This window comes from Bos grunniens, chromosome 9 (assembly GCF_055505025.1).
Source record: "Bos grunniens cultivar Pamir isolate PY7600 chromosome 9, Bosgru_T2T1.0, whole genome shotgun sequence".
NCBI lineage: Eukaryota > Metazoa > Chordata > Mammalia > Artiodactyla > Bovidae > Bos > Bos grunniens.
The window spans coordinates 38,608,756-38,632,030 of record NC_141173.1 but is presented as its reverse complement, the minus strand read 5'-3'; the positions used below and the strand labels follow the sequence as shown (position 1 = coordinate 38,632,030).

At 38.3% G+C, this 23,275-nt stretch overlaps 1 long non-coding RNA gene across 1 annotated transcript in view; it reads left to right on the top strand.

Moving 5' to 3' along the window:
- The window catches only part of LOC147365813 (uncharacterized), a 277,541-nt gene that overhangs the window by 136,639 nt on the left and 117,627 nt on the right, over positions 1-23,275 (top strand). The window contains exon 2 of the long non-coding RNA XR_015132807.1: positions 14,342-14,480. This is a non-coding gene — a long non-coding RNA (uncharacterized LOC147365813). The remainder of the gene's footprint in view (positions 1-14,341; positions 14,481-23,275) is intronic.

Here is a 23,275-nt window from a genome sequence, read left to right as displayed (position 1 = left end):
GCTACTAAATTATATATTTTGCAACTTTTCTTAAACTCAAAGTTTGTTTTTTAATAAGTAATTCATTGATATTTAACATGGGTCAGGCAAAATTATAATTGGAGTCCTAATTAAAGTTTTAAAAGTTGAGACCAAATATTCAGTACAGCATCAGGCTCTGATAATTCTTGGAGTCCCCCAAAATGTCCCGAGCAATCTGCATGTTGCATTTCTCTTGGTCTATGGAAATAAGTGGCAAAAGTAGTTGAAAGCAAATGAGCCATTCTTTCAATTTAATTCAAGATGTTTTCAGTAGTCTAAATAAAAGTCTTTAGAAACTGTTATTTTTTTCTTCTGATCTTTATAATGCCCCTTGAATTAAAAGCTAAGCTGGCACTTTAATTGTGGGCAGTCCAAAGCCGTGTATTCATAGACTGGAATGAATGCTAATTTGTCAGCCAGGCAAAATTATGCGTGTCCTTCTATCTTCCAATTTCCCATGACTGTTCACAGTTGGAGGTTGCTTTTCTATCCGGGTTTCACTGCCATCTCTAGAAATCTTTCCAATTGAATCACTGAGATGTTTCCTGTTAGCAAGAGCTCAACTTCTCTCTCTCTTCTCCATCTCCCCCCACCAACCCTGCCCACGAAGCTTATGCCTTCTATAACAATATCTGTGAGTGCTGTACATGAAGGAGACACTATATGGATATTTTCAAAATTACATGTATTGAAGTCAAAGAAAAAATTTACAGTTGCAAACAGAAGGGGAAATAAACCATTTAGTAATCTACAGTGAGCAATACTGAAGATCCTTATTCGTTCTGGGAAAGGGTAAAGAATCTTGTTTGAAATTTATCATAAACTTTATTAACAGATGTGTGTTAAATTTTATTCTGAACAAGAAGATTTTTTAATAAGTTGCCATTTCTATATATGGCTGGAGAAAAACTCTACCTTTGCAAAGCAAAAGTAAATGGTAAGTAAAAATAGTAAAGACCAGTAATTGTGGAATGACATGCCAAGAATCCTCAAGAGCCAGTGAATTAGATGAGAGAACCCCAAGCAATGGAGTCACCCACAGTCAACCAGGGGAGCCCCACTTTGGACTGATAGTTCTAACTTGAGATTTTTGTGCTGAATTCTTAATCTGCCACTATAAAAACAAAGTTTTGAAAACCATTGAATCCAACATGAAGACTGTACAAAAAGAAACACTTGATGGAAACATAAATGTGCAGGCAGTTCTGAGCCTTGCAGCATGATATCAGTGTTTCTTGAAGATGAGGTCCTGCTTTATTTTGCTATTGCTTACTCTTTAGCATAGTGACACTTCCACACATGTTATCACCATCTGTATCATCTTAGCCAGTCTCTTCTAGTAGAAAGCTGTTAAGATCTCTAGCAAGTCCGCTTCAATGTGATCCTCCAGCAGCCCTCGTCACTGGATGGATTCAGAGCATAGAAAGCATGAAGTCCTGACTCAGGTCCTCAGGTTACTCCTGATTGGACAGGAATCACCCCTGGAAATAAAGATCTCCTTTTTTAGTACTGTGGTTTTTAGAAGTCAGTGATTAAGCTCCTTCGATAGCTCAGTTGGTAGAGTGGAGGACTGTGGAAACAGTAATTGTTTAGGGATAGAAAACGAGGAAATCCAAAGTGAATACACTTATGGGAATTTGTAGGAATCCACTATTATGAGGACTTGAAGATCCTTTCAGTCTTTTGAGGCTGTGATTATATGTCAAGGATAGTCAAAATACAACTGCGATGACCATTTTCTCACCCCGCCTCCCTCTCCCTCATTTTGTCTCACACATCTTTTGTCAGTAACTTGGTTTTTCCTCTGTGACCCGGATTTCCAGCTTTGGCCCTCACGGAGTTCACTTACTAGTTGGGCGCTGCTCTTTCAGTTTTGGATCCAATATCACAAGGGAATGGAAGACTTTGGGTGTACACAATAAACCAAACAAGAAATGTAACTTCATTTTCATAATCACATATTTTAAAACTGTGCATTAAGTGTCATGTGTATTACCAACTTAAACCATTTAGTCTGCAGTAACATAAAATGAGATCTTCATGCAGCCCTTCGTCTTGTATGTTCCTAGGATATTATAGGGATTAGAAAACTATGGGCCACATTTGGTCTGCAGCATATTATATAGCCTGTCAGCTAAGAATGATTTTTGCATTTCTGGATGTTTGGGAAAAAATAAAAGAAAAATCATGTTTTATTACACAGGAAGATTATATGAAATTCAAATTTAGCATCTGTAAATAAAGCTTTATTGGAACATTTGGGTATTGCCTGTGTCTGCTCTCACACTATAATGTTAGTTGATTAGGTGCAACCAAGACCATATGGCCTGCAAAGCCTAAAATATTTACTACTGGTTCTTTACAGAAAACGTCTGTCAAACCCTGGAATAATGGACGCTTTTATTTATATCTGACTCTCCATCTTAATTTGGCATCATTCACTCGTTTCTCTGCTGGTTCTTCCTCTAACTTCCTGAGAAGATTATCTTTTCTCCTTAGACACGTTACTATTTTCCCTGAGTTGGCTCATGTTAACTCTTTGTTCTGTCATTTTTAAAAAAGTGTGAGGAAAAAGAAAGAAAAATTACCAGATTCCCTGTGCTTTGAGGGGACACAGAATCAAAGCTGTGATTTAAAGGTACATTCAGATTTAGACACTCACCATTAGATCTGGGCTAACATTTTCTGTTTCTTGAAAAAGTGAAACATTTTCTCCTTTCCTTCTCCTGCTTTGTAATGCATGCCTAACAGCTTATCAGTTGCTCAATAGTTTTGTTTCAGAGAAGTCAGAAGTTACACCTTGCAAGATATTTAGAGAATACAATAACAATCTAGCAGTCATTTAAGAGGTCCCTGTGGATCACAATAAACTGTGGAAAATTCTTCAAGAGATGGGAATACCAGACCACCTTAGCTGCCTCTTAAGAAATCTGGATGCAGGTCAGGAAGCAACAGTTAAAACTGGACATGGAACAACAGACTGGTTCCAAATAGGAAAAGGAGTACGTCAAGGCTGTATATTGTCACCCTGCTTATTTAACTTATATGCAGAGTACATCATGAGAAACACTGGACTGGAAGAAACACAAGCTGGAATCAAGATTGCCGGGAGAAATATCAATAACCTCAGATATGCAGATGATACCACCCTTATGGCAGACAGTGAAGAGGAACTAAAAAGCCTCTTGATGAAAGTGAAAGTGGAGAGTGAAAAAGTTGGCCTAAAGCTCAACATTCAGAACACGAAGATCATGGCACCCGGTCCCATCACTTCATGGGAAATAGATGGGGAAACAGTGGAAACAGTGGCAGACTTTATTTTTTTGGACTCCAAAATCACTGCAGATGGTGACTGCAGCCATGAAATTAAAAGACGCTTACTCCTTGGAAGGAAAGTTATGACCAACCTAGAGAGCATATTCAAAAGCAGAGACATTACTTTGCCAAGAAAGGTCCATCTAGTCAAGGCTATGGTTTTCCCTGCGGTCATGTATGGATGTGAAATTTGGACTGTGAAGAAGGCTGAGTGCCGAAGAATTGATGCTTTTGAACTGTGGTGTTGGAGAAGACTCTTGAGAGTCCCTTGGACTGCAAGGAGATCCAACCAGTCCTTTCTGAAGGAGATCGGCCCTGATATTTCTTTGGAAGGAATGATGCTAAAGCTGAAACTCCAGTACTTTGGCCACCTCATGCGAAGAGTTGACTGATTGGAAAAGACTCTGATGCTGGGAGGGATTGGGGGCAGGAGGAGAAGGGGATGACAGAGGATGAGATGGCTGGATGGCATCACTGTCTCGATGGACATGAGTCTGAGTGAACTCCTGGAGTTGGTAATGGACAGGGAGGCCTGGCGTGCTGCGATTTATGGGGTCGCAAAGAGTTGGACACGACTGAGTGACTGAACTGAACTGAAATAGGATGCATAGTGATCCATCCTTTATATTTCTTTGTGGTTTAAGATATAGTTTTACCAACAACAAGAATTTACTGTATAGGACAGGGAACTATATATATTCAATATCTTACAATAGAGTATAATGTAAAAAATTGGAAAAAGAATATATATATATATGTATATACACACACACATACACACACATATATGTGTAACTGGATCATTTTGCTATATGCCTGAAACTAACACAATATTGTAAGTCAACTATACTTCAATGTAAAGAAAGATATAGTTTGCCATTTGATATAGGACTACTTACTAACCTATCATTTTCTAGCAGATATTTTAGTGGTATGATTTCTTATCATCCAGATACTGCCTGTCCTAAAAGTCATGCCTGATTGAAATGAATCTTGTTTCCTGGAGAAATCAGCATGGCATAGCAGCTTTGCTATTTCTAAACTCCCTTTGAATTTATCTATAGCACAGTAAAACTAGGAATAAGAAGCAATATGGCCACACTCAACCACATCTTCCTTAGGTGTTTCATCCACAGGAACAGCTTTGGAGCTGTGAAAGCACTTCTGTAAGTGTTCTGAATTTAAATATGTGCAATGTGTTAATTATTACTCTATTTATAGAATGCTTTTTAGCTCACATATATTTTGAAGAAAAAGATAAACTTACTGTATGGTATTTTTAAATGTATTGCATCCCCAACAAATGTTAGTCGATCAATTTTTATAGTACAATTGACTATTTTAAAGTACAAGTAACATCCACTGTTTTTCTCAAATGTGTTAATATTCCTAAAGTTTATAAATGTATCTTTCATTTCTATTACAGGATTGTAGAAAAAATAAAAAAACCCAAAATCCAATGCAAACAAAATATTTGGGATGGTAAAAGATTAATTACTAAAGTGCTTTATAGCACTCTCCAGTACTGAATTTACATGCTTGTTTCTTGTCTGCCTCCCTCTTTAGAATATAAGTTTTCTTAGTGGGAATTTCAGCCTATTCACTCTGTTCCCATCACCTAGAGTCATGCTTGATACATAGTAGGTGCCCAATAAATATTTATTGAATGACGGAACAATAAGGCATTAGTCTGTAAAAACTGGAATAGTAAAATTAACATATAGGATGATATGAATTCTCTGCAGAAATTACTTTAAATGTCTTCATAATTCCAAGTTGAAAAAAGGATGGGAAAAGCATAGTCCATTTTGACAGTAAGAGGAAACTGCCGTTTTTTTTTGGTGATAGTAACATTTGAAAAAAGGATGTGTTTACACAGAAGTCAGGAAAAGGGAGTGTGTAGGTAGGAATTTGTCTATGTTTCATTTACCTTCAAGGAAGAGGTACTCTTAACAGAGGACTAAAGTAAATAACAGAGAAGGCAATGGCACCCCACTCCAGTACTCTTGCCTGGAAAATCCCATGGACAGAGGAGCCTGGTAGGCTGCAGTCCATGGGGTCGCTAAGAGTCGGACACGACTGAGCGACTTCACTTTCACTTTTCACTTTCATGCATTGGAGAAGGACATGGCAACCCACTCCAGTGTTCTTGCCTGGAGAATCCCAGGGACGGGGGAGCCTGGTGATCTGCCGTCTCTGGGGTCGCACAGAGTCAGACACTACTGAAGTGACTTAGCAGCAGCAGCAGCAGAGTAAATAGACCACAGCCCCTTACAAATAGACTTGCACTTGATTGACTGGACTCCTTGACATTTCTAGAAATAAATAAATATTATATTTAACTACACACACACTATATATGTATATATAAGTACTTAACTGTATATAAGCACAAATTATGTGTGAAAGGTGATGCAAGAAAACTTTGGGGAAGCACGAAATTAGGGAGATGATTGAGGAAGTCTAAGGATCACTGAGAGGGCTGGCGGGGGTGGTCCTTGGCAAGGCTGTAAACAGGGGAGGGGGCAACAGGTCTGGTGCGGGAAGCAGTGCTGTTTCCAGAGACCTGCCTTCAAGTGACGGTCCTGTCCCAGGTCCCTGCCATCCAGTTAGAACTTAGGGGTGGCTTGGCTTCTCCGGGGATAAATGCTTGGCCCATTTTGTGAGATGATGATCTGTAAGAACCGTTTTGGTGAAGGAAATGGCAACCCACTCCAGTGTTCTTGCCTGGAGAATCCCATGGACGGAGTAGCCTGGTAGGCTGCAGTCCATGGGGTCGCATAGAGTCGGACACGACTGAAGCGACTTAGCAGCAGCAACAGCAGCAAGAACTGTTTAGAAGACTATCAGGGCTGTGTGTGTGTGTGTGTGTTTAATAATCAACTAATTCATGAGTTAAAATCTTTGTGGCATGCAGGATCTTACTGTGCAGTGGTCCCATAGGGAAACCCACTCATTAATTAAAATACTGCTCATCTGAGGGTGGCAGTTAAGAACTGGTCATTCAGCGACCTGTGCAGCCATGGTGGTCTTAGATTGCCAGAGGTATAATCTGAGACACGTGAGACAGGCTGAAATGACTTTGGGGTGATTCCTGGAGCAGTTAAGCTCACAAGCAGCAAACGGGCCCAGTCTACAATTTCACTAGTGATTTTTATCCCTGACAAATTCAGCTTAAAATGGGAAACAGAATCTCTCAAAAACAGAAATGAGGGGTTTCAGAAAGCCAACCTCTGACTAAGACCCCTACCCAGATTCATGTACAGTATGTACAGAGCTCATACTTGCAAGGCTTCCTGGGTAGCTCAGCTGGTAAAGAACCAGCCTGCAATGCAGGAGACCCCAGTTCAATTCCTGAGTCAGGAAGCTCCTGTGGAGAAGGAATAGGCTACCCACTCCAGTATTCTTGGGCTTCCCTGGTGGCTCAGATGGCAAAGAATCAGCCTGCGATGCTGGAGACCTGGGTTCAATTCCTAGGTTGGGAGGATCTCCTGGAGGAGGGCATGGCAACCTGCTCCAATATTCTGGCCTGGAGAATCCCCATGGACAGGGGAGCCCAGTGGGCTCCATGAGGCTGCACAGAGTCGGACACGAGTGAGTGACTCAGCACACAGCACATATATAAGTCTGGTAAGAGTTCCTGAAACTGACCACCTTTAAGCATGGTGCTTTGATTGCTCTCATTTTGCTAAACTGTGACATCCAGCCAGAGGCTAAACAGCTTTCTCAGGTTAAAGTTCTGTCTTGCTACCCTTTAATCTTCCAGAGGCCAGAGATCTCCACGGTCTAGTGTATTATGGCTATTATCTTAGTAAGATTAAGGTAGGTTAGGCTGTGATAACTAAAGAACAAAAACTATGCCAGATATTCTGTTTTCATTATTGTGTTATCTCAGATTTTGGTTTTGCTCTGTATGAAGGCTTTTGAATAAGAATTTGATTTTTTATACATATAGTTTTCTATATTACTATTTATTCTTCAGTGAACTTCTAATCTGTGTCTTTCAAGTTTTCAAATTTACAGGCATAGAAATATTCATAATATTCCTTTAATATTAGTTTTCAAAAAGGAAGTATACCTACTACTCCCTAATTTTTCCATGTATGGCTAATTTATGTCCTTTTGTTCCTTAATCAGTGGATAGATATTTATCAACTTTATTGATATTTTTAAAGAACCAACTTTTGCTTTCATTAACTTTTCCCTTTATTCTTCTGCTTTATATTTTATTGACTTATTATTTTTATTACTTATTTTCTTCTACTTGGTTTGTGTTTAATTTTCTCTTGATTTTTTAGTTTCAGTAAAAACTAAGATAATTCATTAGGCACATTTTTTGTTTTCTAATGGAAACACCTAACACTGTGAATTTCCCTCTAAGTACTTTTTTCGATGTGAGCCAAAAGAGTTGATGTTTTCATTTTGATACACTGTACAGTATTTTCTAATTTTTATTGTGATACCCATGTAGGTTACTGCAGCATACTGAGTAGGGCCAAGCATATGGGTACTATAAGTAAGGCCTTGTTGGTTATCTGTTTTATATATAATAATGTGTACATGTTAATCCCAGACTAATTTATCCTACCTTCCCCTTTAGTAACCATAAGTTTGTTTCTGAAATCTATGAGTCTGTTTCTGTTTTGTAAATAAGTTCACTTGTATCATTTAAAAAAATTAGATTCCACATATGTGTGATATCACATGATACATCTTTCTCTGTCTGATTTACTTCACTTAGTATGATAATGTCTAGGTCCATCCATCTTGCTGCAGATGACGTTATTTTATTCTCTCTTATGGCTAAGTAATACTTCATTGTAAACAGGCACCACATCTTTTTATCCATTCCTCTGTCAATGGACATTTAGGTTGCTGGCATAATTGGCTACTGTAAATGTTGTTGTTAGTGGGCTCAGTCATGTCCGACTCTTTTTGACCTCATGGATTGCAGCACGCTGGGCTTCCCTGTCCTTCACCATCTCCTGGAGCTTGCTCAAACTTAGTGATGCCATCCAACCATCTTGTCCTCTGTCATTCCCCCTTTCCTCCTGCCTTCAATCTTTCCCCCAGTATCAGGGTCTTTTGCAGTGAGTCAGCTCTTCACATCAGGTGGTCAAAGTATTGGAGCTTCAGCATCAGTCCTTCCAATGAATATTCAGGACTGATTGTTTTTAGAAATGACTACCTTGATTATCGAAAAAATATGAGAGTTCCAGAAAAACATCTACTTCTGCTTTATTGACTATGCCAAAACCTTGTCTGTATGGACCACAATAAACTGTGGAAAATTCTGAAAGAGATGGGAATACCAGACCACCTGACCTGCCTCTGGAGAAATCTGGATGCAGGTCAGGAACCAACAGTTAGAACTGGACATGGGGCAACAGACTGGTTCCAAATAGGGAAAGAATAACATCAAGTCTGTGTATTGTCACCCTGCTTGTTTAATTTATATGCAGAGTACATCGTGAGAAACACTGGGGTGTATGAGGCACAAGCTGGAATCAAGATTGCTGGGAGAAATATCAATAACCTCAATATGCAGATGACACCACCCTTATGGCAGAAAGAGAAGAAGAATGAAAGAGCCTCTTGATGAAAGTGAAAGAGGAGAGTGAAAAAGTTGGCTTAAAACTCAACATTCAGAAGACTAAGATCATGGCATCTGGTTCCATCACCTCATGGCAAATAGATGGGGAAACAGTGGAAACAGTGAGAGACTTTATTTGGGGGGAGGGGCTCAAAAATCATTGCATATGGTGACGGCAGCCATGAAATTAAAAGACACTTGCTCCTTGGAAGAAAAGTTATGACCAACCTAGACAGAATATTAAAAAGCAGAGACATTACTTTGCCAACAAAGGTCCATCTAGTCAAAGCTATGGCTTTTCCAGTAGTCATGTATGGGATTGTTCTGTTTTAAGGGTGATTTCATCTGCATATCTGAGTTTATTGATACTTCTCCCAGCAATCTTGATTCTGGCTGTGCTTCATCTAGCCCAGCATTTTGCATGATTACTCTGCATATATGTTAAATAAGCAGGGTGACAGTTTACAGTCTTAATGTGCTCCTTTCCCAATTTTGAACTAGACTGTTGTTCCATGTCTTGTTCTGTTGTTTCTTGACCTACCTACAGGCTTCTCAAGAGACAGGTAAGGTGTTCTGGTATTCCCATCACTTTCAGAATTTTCAAGTTTGTTGTGATCCACACAATCAAAGGCTTTAGTGTAGTCAATGAAGCAGAAGTAGATGTTTTTCTGGAATTCTTATGCTCTTTCTATAATCCAATGGATGTTGGCAGTTTGATCTAGGTTTCTCTGCCTTTTCTAAATCCAGCTTGAACATCTGGGAGTTCTTGGTTGAAGCCCTTGAAGGGTTTTGCTCATGACCATGCTAGCATGTGAAACGAGTGCAATTGTTTGGTAGTTTGAACATTCTTTGGCATCATCCTTCTTTGTGACCAGAATGAAAACTGACCTTTTCCAGTCCTGTGGCCACTGCTGAGTTTTCCAGTTTTGCTGGCATACTGAGTGCAGCACTATAACAGTATCATCTCTTAGGACTTGATATAGCTCATCTGAAATTCCATCACCTCCACTAGCTTTGTTCGTAATGATGCTTCCTAAGGCTCACTTGACTTTGCACTCCAGGATGTCTGGCTCTAGGTGACTGATCACACCATGGTGGCTATCTGATTCATTTAGGTCTTTTTCTTACAGTTCTTCTGTGTATTCTTGCCACCTCTTCCTAATTTATTCTGCTTCTGTTAGGCCCATACTGTTTCCATCCTTTATTGTGCCCATCTTTGCATGAAAATTTCCCTTGGTATCTCTAATTTTCTTGAAGAGATCTCTACTCTTTCCCATTTTATTGGTTTCTTGTATTTCTTTGCATTGTTCACTTAGGAAAACTTTCTTATCCCTCCTTGCTATTCTTCGGAACTCTGCATTCGGATGGGTATATCTTTCCTTTTCTCCTTTGTGTTTCACTTCTCTCCTCTTCTCAGCTATTTGTAAGGCCTCCTCAGACAACCATTTAACCTTTTTTCATTTCTTTTTCTTTGGATGGTTTTGATCACTGCCTCCTGTACAGTGTTACAAACCTCTGTCCATAGTTCTTCAGGTACTCTGTTTATCAGATCTAATCCCTTGGGTCTGTTTATCACTTCCACTGTATAATCATAAGGGATTTGATTTAGGTCATAGTTGAATGGCCTACTGGTTTTCCCTACTTTTTCAATATAACGTCTGAATTTTGCAATAAGGAGCTCATGATATGAACCATAGTCAGCACCAGGTCTTGTTTTTGTTGACTGTATAGTACTTCTCCATCTTCGGATGCAAATAATAATCTGATGTTGGTATTGACCATCTGGTAATGTCCATATGTAGAGTTGTCTCTTGTGTTGTTGGAAGAGGGTGTTTGCTATGACCACTGTGTTCTCTTGGCAAACTCCGTTAGCCTTTGCCCTGCTTCATTTTGTACTCCAAGGCCAAACTTGCCTGTTACTCCAGGTATCTCTTGACTTCCTACTTTTGCATTCCAGTCACCTGTGATGAATGATAAGTACATCTTTTTTGGTGTTAGTTCTAGGAGGTCTTGTAGGTCTTCATAGCACAAATCAACTTCAGCTTCTTTGGCATTAGTGGTTGGGGCATAGCCTTGGATTACTGTGATATTGAATAGTTTGCCTTGGAATTGAACCAAGATCATTCTGTTGTTTTTGAGATTGCACTCAAGTACTACATTTTGGACTCTTTTGTTGAGTATTAGGGCTACCCCATTGTTTCTAAGGGATTCTTGCCCACAGTGGTGGATATAATGGTCATCTGAATAAAATTAGCCTGTTTCTGTCCATTTTATTTCACTGATTTCTAAAATATCAATGTTTACTCTTGCCATCTCCTGTTTGACCACTTCCAATTTACCTTGATTCATGGACCTAACATTCCAGGTTCCTATGCAGTATTATTCTTTAGAGCATCAGACTTTACTTTCACCACCAGACATGCCCACAACTGAGTGTTGTTTCTGCTTTGGCTCAGTCCATTTCTTCTAGAGCTATTTCTCTGCTCTTCTCCAGTGGCATTTTGGGTACCTACTGACCTGGGAAGTTCATCTTTCAGTGTTGTATGTTTTTGCCTTTCATATTATTCATGGGATTCTCAAGGCAAGAATGCTGACGTGGTTTGCCATTCCTTTTTCCACTGGACCACGTTTTATCAGAACTCTCCACAATGACTGGTCCATCTTGGGTGGTCCTACTTAGCATGACTCATAGTTTCATTGAGTTAGACAAGGCTGTGATCAGTTTGGTTAGTTTTCTTTGATTGTGGTTTTCATTCTGTTTGTTCTCTGATGGATGAGGATGAGTCTTGTGGGAACTTTCTGATGGGAGGGACTGGCTGTGGGGAAAACTGTGCCTTGCTCTGGTGCCCAAGGCCGTGCACAGTAAGTATTTAATCCAATTTTCTGCTGATGGGTGCACTGTTTCCCTCCCTGTAGTTTGGTCTATGGTAGGGATAATGGTGACCTCTTCCAAAAGAACTTATGCCAGCGTGACATGCCTCCCAGGATTACTGCAGTCAGTGTCCCTGACCCTGTGGCAGGCCACTGTCGACCCACATCTCTGCTGGAGACTCCTGAACACTCAGGAAAGTCTGGCTCAGTCTCTTGTGGGGTCATTACTCCTTTGTCCTGGGTCCTGGTGCACATAAGGTTTTGTTTGTGCCCTCCAATAGTCTCTGTTTCCCCAGTCCTGTGGAATTTCTGTTATCAAATCCCGCTGACCTTCAAACTCAAATTCTCTGGGAGTTCTCAGTCTCTGTGTTGGATCCCCAGGTTGGGAATCTGTTGTGGGCCCTAGAACTTTAGCATCAGTGTGAAAACTTCTTTGGTATAATTATCCTCAAGTTTGTGAGTTGCCTGGTTGGTGGCTCTTTAGTGGGGCTAATGGTGACCTCCTCCAAGAGGACTTATGACACATGCTGCACCTCCCAGGACTGCTCTGCTGCAGCCAGAGCCTCTGTCCTTGTGGCAGGCCACTGCTGACCCATGCCTCCACAGGAGACACTCAAACACTCAAAGGCAGGTCTGGCTCAGAGTCTTGTGGAGTCACTGCTTCTTTCCCTGGGTCTGGGTGTGCACAATGTTTTGTTTGTGCCCTCTGAGTGTCTCTGGCAGGTACATGGTTTGATTTTTAAATCTACTGTAAATAATGCTGCAGTAAAAATTGTGGTGCATGCGTGTTTTTGAATTATGTCTTTCTCAAGATATATGCCAGGAGAGAGATTGTTGGATCATATGGCAGTTCTATTGTCAGTTTTTTAAGGAACCTCCATACTGCTTTCCATAGTGGCTCCACCAGTTTACATTCCCACCTTGATGGCTCAGTGGTAAAGAATCCATCTACTGTGCAGGAGATGCAGGAGATGTAGGTTCAATCCCTGGGTCAGGAAGATCCCCTAGCAAAGGAAATGGCAACCCACTCCAGTATTCTTGCCTGGGAAATCCCATGGACAGAGGATCCTGGTGGGCTACAGGCCAAAAGGTCACAAGAGTCAGACATGACTCAGCATGCACATGTGCTACAGTGTAGGAGTGTTCCCTTTTCTCTACACCCTTTCTAGCATTTACAGTTTTTAGGCTTTTTGATAATGTCCATTTTGACCAGTGTGAGGTGATATGTCATTGTAGTTTTGATTTGTATTTCTTATATAATTACTAACATTGAGCATCTTTTCATGTTCCTCTTGGCCATCTGTGTGTATTCATTGGAGAAGAATCTTCAGATTCTTGTGTTCAGATCTTCTGCCCATTTTCTGATTGGGTTGTTTGCTTTTTTGATATTGAATTGAAGGAGCTGTTTATATATTTTTGGAGATCCGCCCTGTGTCAGTTATTTTGCTTGCAAATACCTTCTTACATTATGTATGTTATCTTTTTTTAATTTTATTTGTGGTTTTCTTTGCCTTGAAAAAGTTTTTAAGCTTACTTAGATTCCATTTGTTTATTTTTGTTTATTATCAGTACTCCAGGAGGTGAATCCAAAAACATATTGCTGAGGTTTTTGTCAGTGTTCTGCCTATGTTTTCCTCTAAGATTTTTATAGTGTCCGGTTTTATATTTAGGTCTTTCCTCCATTTTGAATTTATTTGGGGGTATGGTGTTAGAGAATGTTCTCATTTCATCTTTACATGTTATTTCCAATTTTTCTAGCAACACTTATTGCAAAGACTATCTTTTCTTCATTGTATATTCTTGCCTAATTTGTCATAGATTAGGTGACAGTAGAAGCGTGGGTTTATTTCCGGGCTTTCTATCCTGTATCGTTGATCTGTATTTATATTTTTGCACCAATACCATACTGTCTTTGTGACTTTAGCTTTCTAGTATAGTCTGAAGTTTTGGAGCCTGATTCCTCCAGCTCTGTTTTTTTCTTTCTCAGGATTGCCTTGGATATTCTGGATCTTTTGTGTTTTCATAGAAATTTAATTTTTTTTTTGTTTGTTTTAGTTCTGTGAAAATGTCATTGGTATTTTGATAGGATAGGGATTGCATTGAATTGCCTTGAATAGTATAGTTGTTTGGCAATATTGATTCTTCTAATCCAAGGACATGGTATCATATTTGTATCTGTATCATATTTGATTTCTTTTATCAGCATCTTATAGTTTTCAGAGTACAGGTCTTTTTCCTCCCTAGATAGATTTATTCCTAAGTATTTTATTCTGTTTTATATGATGATAAGTAGGATTGTTTCTTTAATTTCTCTTTCTAATATTTCATTTTTTTATATAGAAATGCTAGAGATTTCTGCATATTAATTTTGTACCCTGAAAATTTACCAAATTTATTGATAAGTTCTAGGAGTTTTATGATAGCATTTTTAGGATTTTCTATGTATAGTATCATGCCATCTGCAAATAGTAGCAGTTTTACTACTTCTTTTCCCATTTTGATCCCTTTTATTGATTTTTCCTCTCTGATTGCCATGGCTAGGGCTTCCAGAACTATGTTGAATAAAAGTGGCAACGGCGGACATCCTGGTCTTGTTCCTGTTCTTAGAACGCTTTCACTTTTCAACGTTGAGAATGACATTATTTGTGACTCTACCATACATAGCCTTTGTTATGTTGAGGTAAGTTCCCTCTATGCTCACTTTCTGGAGAGTTTTTTTTTTTTTTTAATCATAAATAGATATTAAATTTTGTCTTAAAGCTCTTGCTATATCTATTGAGATGACATGGTTTTTATTCTTCAGTATGTTAATGTAGTGCATCATGCTAACTTGCATATATTAAAGAATCCTTGCATCTCTGAGATAAATATGACTTGATCATGATGTATGATCCTTTTAATATCTTGTTGAATTCAGTTTACTAGTATTTTGTTGAGAATTTTTTGCCTTTATCTTCATCAGTGACATTGCCAGACACTCTGGCTAAGGAGTCTGATGTGGGTCTCAGAACTCTCACTCCATCTCCCTGTGACTTCTTCCTTGTCTCCAAATGTAAAATATCCTGTTTGGTAGGTTCCAGCCTTTCATTTGATGGTTGTTCAGCTGTTAGTTGTGATTTTGTTATATTGGGGAGAGGAGGTGAACTCAGGTCCTTCTACTCTGCCATCTTGTCTGGAATCAAGGGGTTACTTTCTATTCTGAAGCTTTTTAAAATTAATTTTTGCATGGTGTATATTTCTGAATCCTCTTACTTTTAACTTACTTGTATTTCTATCCTTAATATGGGCTTTATGCAGACTTCATATAGTATCCACATTGACAATATCTATCTTTTGATTGAAGTATTAGATCACAGAAATCTAATGTGATTTTTGATATGTTTAGTTTTAAATCTACCATCTTGGTGTTTTATTTATTCTTTGGATATTCTTTCTCTTTTTTTAGCTTCTTTTGCATGAATGTTATTTTTTGATTACATTTTATTTCCACTATTTGCTTACTAGCATATGTTGTTTTGTTCTAGTTTTGTCTGTGGGTTTCACAGTATATACCTTTAGCTTATCACTATCACTTTAACTAGCATTGTATCACTTCCCATCCAGTATTAAAGAACTTCTATTCCTATTCTCCCTGCCCTCATGCTAACATAGTCATACATTTTAGTTCTACATAAGATATAAACAAACTGTGGAAAATTCTTAAAGAGATGGAAATACCAGACCACCTGACCTTCCTCCTGAGAAATCTGTGGGCAGGTCAAGAAGCAACAGTTAGAACTGGACATGGAACAACAGACTGGTTCCAAATAGGAAAAGGAGTATGTCAAGGCTGTATATTGTCACCCTGCTTATTTAAATTATATGAAGAGTACATCATGTGAAATGCTGGACTGGATGAAGCACAAGCTGAAATCAAGATTGCCGGGAGAAATATCAATAACCTCAGATATGCAGATGACACCATTCTTATGGCAGAAAGTGAAGAATGAAAAAGCCTCTTGATGAAGGTGAAAGAGAGAGTGAAAAAGTTGGCTTAAAACTCAATATTCAGAAAACTAAGATCATGGCATCTGGTCCCATCACTTCATGGCAAACAGATGTGGAAACAATGGAAACAGTGACAGACTTTATTTTTTTGGGCTCCAAAATCACTGCAGATGGTGATTTCAGCCATGAAATTAAAAGACACTTACTCCTTGGAAGAAAAGCTATGACCAACCTAGACAGCACATTAAAAAGCATAGATATTACTTTGCCAACAAAGATCTGTCTAGTTAAGGCTTATGGTTGTTCCAGTAGTCATGTACGGATGTGAGAGTGCTGAGTGCAGAAGAATTGATGCTTATGAACTGTGGTGTTGGAGATGACTCGAGAGTCCCTTGGACTGCAAGGAGATCCAACCAGTCCATTCTAAAGGTGATCAGTCCTGGGTGTTCTTTGGAAGGACTGATGCTGAAGCTGAAACTCCAATACTTTGGCCACCTGATGCAAAGAACTGACTTCATTTGAAAAGTCCCTGATGCTGGGAAAGATCAAAGGCAGGAGGAGAAGGGGATGACAGAGGATGAGATGGTTGGATGGTGTCACTGACTCGATGGACATGTTTGAGCAAGCTCTGGGAGTTGGTGATGGACAGGGAAGCCTGGTGTGCTGCAGTCCATGGGGTCGCAAAGAGTTGGACACAACTGAGTGACTGAACTGAACCGAAGTTATAAACCCCACAGCACACTGCTATTATTTTTGCCTTTAACAGCTAGTCATCTGGCACTACTCACTCCTTTATAAAGATTCAGATCCCATCTGTTATCTCCCTCTTCCTGCCTGTAGAGAGTCTAATGACAGAAATAATGCTCAGCTTTATTTTTTTCTTTCCTGAAAAGTCTTTAATTTGTCTTCATTTGTGAAATAATATTTTCCTTGTGTAGACAGTTGAGGATTGATTTTTTTTCCTTCAGTAATATAAAGATGCCATTTCCCATCTGGTTTGCATAGTTTCTGAAAATACGTTTGTTATATCTTTGGTCTTCTGTGTGTAATACTTCTCTGGCTGTTTTTAAGATCTTTTTGTCACCATTTTAAGAATATCTTTAGTGTTTTAGAGTGTGCATCTTTATCATTTTTCTTCTTGCAATTTTTTGAGCTTCTTGGATCTTAGTTTATAGTTTTTATCAGTTTTGATTATTTTTTCAAATTTTTATTCTGTCTTCTCACACCATTCACCACCCTCTCTCTCCATGATTCTGTGGTTTGAATTATATATGCTAGACAGCTTGATATTGTCCAACCTGTTGCTGATGATCCATTTGTTTTTTCAGTGTATTTATCTCTGAACTTTATTTTAATATATCTCATATTGCTATTTTTTCAAGTTCACTGATATTTTCTTTTGCGGTGTTTCATATGCTATCAATCCTATTCAGTTAAGTAGTTTCATTTTTATTTGTATTTTTATTGCTAGTAGTTCCATTGTTTTCTTTTTTACATCTTTTGTGTTTCTCGCCATCATTTTAAAGTTTTCCTTTACACTCCTGCATGCATGCCGCTTCAGTCATGTCCAATTCTTTGCAACCCCATGGACTGTAGCCCTCTAGGCTCCTCTGTCCATGGGATTTTCCTAATAAGAATACAGGAATGGGTTTCCCTGCCCTTCTTCAGGGGATCTTCCGGAGCGAAAGATTGAACCACGTCTCCGGTATTGTAGGTAGATACTTTACTGCTGAGCCTCTAGGGAAGCCCTTACACTCCTGAGTATATTTATAACATTTGTAATTTCTGTTTTATAGTGTTTGGCATGCAAGTCCACAATCTGTCCTTTTTTGTAGGCTTATTTGTATTAATTGACACTTATTTTTCTTATGGGTGACATTTTCCTGCTTCTTTGTATGCCTTGGAATTTTGTTTGAATGTCCTACCTAATGAATTTTATGTCATTAGGTGCTAGACTTTGTTGTATGCCTTTGAAGAGCATTGATTTTTTTTTTTTTTTCTAGCATTCAGTTGAACTGTTTGAGAACATGTTTATCTTTTCACAGTTTTCTTCAAAACGTACTTAGGATTGATCCAAATAAGTCATTAGTCTCAGGCTTAGCTCATTCTTAAAGTGGTACCTTTTTCTGATTCTACTCAATATTCTGTGAGTATTTAATGAATTTTTCCCATTCTGATTGGAAATATAAAATGTTTTAAACTCTCAGTGAGCATTCAGCCTTATGCCTGGTATTTTTCCCCAGTCTAAGTGAGTCTAAGATGAACCAGAAATCAAATTGCCAACATCTGCTGGATCATGGAAAAAGCAAGAGAGTTCCAGAGAAGCATCTATTTCTGTTTTATTGACTATGCCAAAGACTTTGATGGTGTGGATCACAATAAACTGTGGAAAATTCTGAAAGAGATGGGTATACCAGACCACCTGACCTGCCTCTTGAGAAACCTATATGCAGATCTGGAAGCAACAGTTAGAACTGGACATGGAACAACAGACTGGTTCCAAATAGGTAAAGGAGTATGTCAAGGCTGTATATTGTCACCCTGCTTATTTAACTTATACACAGAGTATATCATGAGAAACGCTGGACTGGAAGAAGCACAAGCTGGAATCAAGATTGCTGGGAGACATATTAATAACCTCAGATATGCAGATGACACCACCCTTATGGAAGAAAGTGAAGAAGAACTAAAGAGCCTGTTGATGAAAGTGAAAGAGGAGAGTGAAAAAGTTGGCTTAAAACTCACCATTCAGAAAACGAAGATCATGGCATCCAGTCCCATCACTTCATGGCAAATAGATGGGGAATCAGTGGAAACAGTGTCAGACTTTATTTTCTTGGGCTCCAAAATCACTGCAGATGGTAACTGCAACCATGAAATTAAATGACGCCTGCTCCTTGGAAGGAAAGTTATGACGAGCCTAGACAGCATATTAAAAAGCAGAGGCAATGTCAACAAAGGTCCGTCTAGTCAAGGCTATGGTTTTTCCAGTAGTTATGTTTGAATGTGAGAATTGGACTATAAGGAAAGCTGAGTGCAGAAGAATCGATGCTTTTGAACTGTGGTGTTGGAGAAGACTCTTGAGAGTCCCTTGGACTGCAAGGAGATCCAACCCATCCATCCTAAAAGAGATGAGTCCTGGGTGTTCATTGGAAGGACTGATGTTGAAGCTGAAACTCCAGTACTTTGGCCACCTGAGGCGAAGAGCTGACTCATCTGAAAAGTCCCTGATGCTGGGAAAGATTGGGGGCAGGAGGAGAAGGGGACGACAGAGGATGAGATGATTGGATGGCATCACTGACACAATGGACATGAGTTTGGGTGGACTGTGGGAGTTGGTGATGGACAGGGAGGCCTGGCGTGCTGCAGTTCATGGGGTTGCAAAGAATTGGACATGACTGAGCAACTGAACTGAAGTGAATTGTATCCTACATGTGTTCAGAAACTAGAGGGAACAGCTCTGCATAAATCCATGCCCACCCCCTCCTCTTTCTCTCTCCATCTCCCTGTCCTCTTGCAGTGTGTGCCACAATTTCTAGCTATCTCAGGTCTCCCAAACTGCAGTTTCTCTGTTAACCCTCTGTGGCTTAAGTTCCCCTTACCTGCTTTGAGTTTTGAGAACTACTTCCACGAAGTAAGCTGGCATAATTATAGGGTTCATTTCATTTGTTTCCCTTTTCTGAAGAATCGTGTTGCCTGCTTGCAACATCTAAATATCACTGTTTTATATCTATTTGCCAGGGTGTTTTTTTAATGTTTGTTTTGTTTTTTATTATGGGAGAAAAGTTCCTTAGCAGATAAGTATTTATAGAAAGAAATGAAAGTCCTGTAGCCTGGTTCTGATGTGTAATAATCAACACAATTCATTTAAGGCAATGTTTCTGCACGTGTACAGCATGGAGCATCTGAATCATTAGGTTGGTTGATAATGTTTATTTCTGGGATGCACAGTTAACCTGCTGAATCATAATACTTAGGAGATTGTCCTAGGACATAATTTTTAAATGAAAATCCAAGTAATTGTTTTAATAAGAAAATTAATATAGTAGTCTAAGAACATTTAGCATTAACTATTTTAGCAACTGTAGGGTTTGCATTGAACTGTGTATATATTTGTATGTACATGCTCATTTTCTAGGATTGTTTTGAGTACCTTTTTTAGTTAGCAACCTAGCTCTCTAAAGATAAGGTGACATTTGTTATGAAATTGTAGCTTAGACTTCTTTCAATATACTGGTATTAAAGAGAGTTCCTTTGAAGTTAGAGTGATTCACCCAAAGGAAAAAGTTGTACTTAAATATATTGAGTTATTCAAGGTCAATCCATTAATTCTGACTAATATTTTAAATTCTGGGGATCAAAGGCCCATTCCATCTTATTTAGTTTTTTGTACATATTTTTGTGAAACATACTGACCTTCATAAATATTTCTTGAATAAATGAATAAGAGCATATATGTTAGTTCTTTTAAAGGCATGTGAAAATTTAGGCATATAATCAGAGACCTAACAATGCCATAGAGTATAAATGATCTTAAATTCATAAATCATTATCATATATTTTCAAATTTTAGGTGAAATAGGATTTTTTCCCTAAAGAATCAGAGATGTTATGAACATCTGATTATATCTTTTGAAAGATGCTCCATTGTGCATGTAATACATACTTTCCCATTCCTATATGAAATATTTGGCCATACAAAGCGATATTAAAAGTAAAAGTGAAGTGACTTTCAGAGATTATGCTTTGCAATCTTGTGATTTTATATTTTAAAATAAAACACATTAAAACATATGAGATAGCATATCGGTAGCTCAGTTGTGGAAAGGGCATTAACGTAATTTTATGATCATAGTTTTAATAATCATAAGACCATACACAGGGTAGAATAAATGCAGAGATGGTAATAGCGTATGGTTGAATAGCAGGCTTTCCAATATCAGTCTGCCACCTCCTTCTGTAACCTTTCTCCTGGCAAACCTGTAGTAGAAGGGTGAGTTAACCTTAAATCTCAGTCCTCTGCAGGAGGTAGGGATTATTGCCAGGAGCATTTCCTTGTATCATTAATACAGTCAGTTGATATGCTTTGACAGGCACTTATGCATATTTCAAAATATTGAAAGGGGTCAATCTCAGCTAAACCAGAATTTGCCTAATTGCTCTTGCTAGCTGCCTGTGAGACGTTAGACAGCAACAGCGTGGGACAAAGCAGTATCAAGCTTTCCTAACAAGTTCCACAGCCTAGTGACCCTGCTGACAAATGACCTTTCAATGCTCTACTGTCAAACACCTAAATAAGAACTTTTCCCTCAGCATAAAATGTTAGGATCGTTAGGAGTGTGAAACTTTATGGAAATCTCTAATGGGGTTTTGAGTTTTCAGCAAGGTGAATTACCACTTGTTAAATATCACCTCCACTCATATCCCATCTCCACTGCTTCCATTGTAATTTTTCTAAAACCATAATACTCAAGGCAACACCTGATTGCCTAAAGCTTTCCCTCCAGAGATTCACTACACATGAAATAGCTTGTTACCTCATAGATATAAGGTGAAGGTAGCAGAAATTAGCAAACTGAGCCTTTTAAAAACAATAAGGTATATTTAAAGTTGCTGAAAGTTGCCCTCCCCGCAAACATAAACAATCAATGTCATCATTTAACCATGAAAAGATTATTACTACACAGGTCCCTTTTTCAAACATACAAACAGGGCTCACAGTTACCACTGTAATTTGTAGACATGAAAGCGTATTTCAAGCATAGACACAATCAAAATTTCACTCATTTCTTCTAGTTGTGGGAAAAGTCAAGTTGAGTTCATGAAGTTAGTATTACAGAATAGTCTCATAATTGGATTAATTAGTTCCATAACAAGAATGCAAATTACCTTAGCAATCTTTTATAATAGACCTCTTTAGACTCAGTAGATTGGAGAAGGAAATGGCAACCCACTCCAGTGTTCTTGCCTGGAGAGTCCCAGGGACGGAGGAGCCTGGTGGGCTGCTGTCTGTGGGGTCGCACAGAGTCGGACACGACTGAAGTGACTTAGCAGCAGCAGCAGACTCAGTAGAATAGCTCTGTTGTTTTTAAATGGTTGCTTCTAAGGGTATGTATCTTTTAATTTAGATTAGCATTTTTCTTATATTATAATTAATACAATTCAATTTGCTTACCATATTTTCCTTTTCATAAACATATTCTGATAGTGTGAAAGGCTTTTGCTTAAATGAATTCTCTGGACTATTTCCACAGTAACACATGCTCTTTAAAAAATTATTTCTGCTGCTTTTTCTTAAAATGTGATTTATTTTCTTTAAGAAATGGATACATTTGGCAAAAGAGAAAAATAATATACTGTAAAGTAGTTAGGAAAAAGAAAGGATGGAAAAAGAAACATGTCAACTTCATACCTTGAAGTTTATCTTGTTTCTATTGCATTTATCAACAGTAAGTATAGATCCATATTTAAAATTTACAATACAATGCTGCCATTTGCTCTGGGAGATGATCTGGTGATATATGTATCCATACGTATAGATCTATCTACATATATATATATACACAGATATATATATACATATACATACACAGATATATATACACATACATACACAGATGTATATACACACATATGTACACACACTCATGTACCTTTAATACGTAAAATATATACAGTAGCCTACTTACTATTGGTTTAGTTGACCTTTTAACATAATGAGCAAAAAGTGTATTTTAATGTGAGGTGTTATAGATACTGGAGTTGTGGTTTAGGATGAGTCTCTTTTTACTATTATGTGACAATACCAAAGTGATAAATATCCAATCTAACTTCTAATCATTGACGTGTATCTAAAAAGTGCCCAATAACCCATCGATCCTTTCAATTCTCTGTCACCTGCCATATTTTCTAAGCGTCCTTTTGTTAAACAATGATTTTGGTAAAACAGAAATTTTCTTGTGGAGAGTCATTTCTTGGTAATTTACTGCTTCTTCTCTTAAGAGAATTATACTGTTCTCAAGCCACTGAGCTACCCTTTGCATTCCAACCAACCTTATAGTTACTGAATGAGGGTAGAAAGGATAATCAGATAAATATGATATTTAACTATTTCAATGTCTTTATAAGGGTTTCTGTTACATGAATGTTTCATCTTCATTTTTAAAAGTTTTCTCCATTTGGATATTTTTCTCCTATTTAAATAATGAGGTTTCTTTTTTTTTTTTAATTTTTAAACTTTACAATATTGGTTTTGCCAAATATCGAAATGAATCCGCCACAGGTATACATGTGTTCCCCATCCTGAACCCTCCTCCCTCCTCCCTCTCCATACCATCCCTCTGGGTCGTCCCAGTGCACCAGCCCCAAGCATGAATAATGAGGTTTCTAAGTTTAGTTGCAGCAATGCAGCACATAGTCAAATACATTTATAACTAGGGTCCAGATAAAGAGTAGATTTCCCATTAAATTTATATTTCTGATAAACAA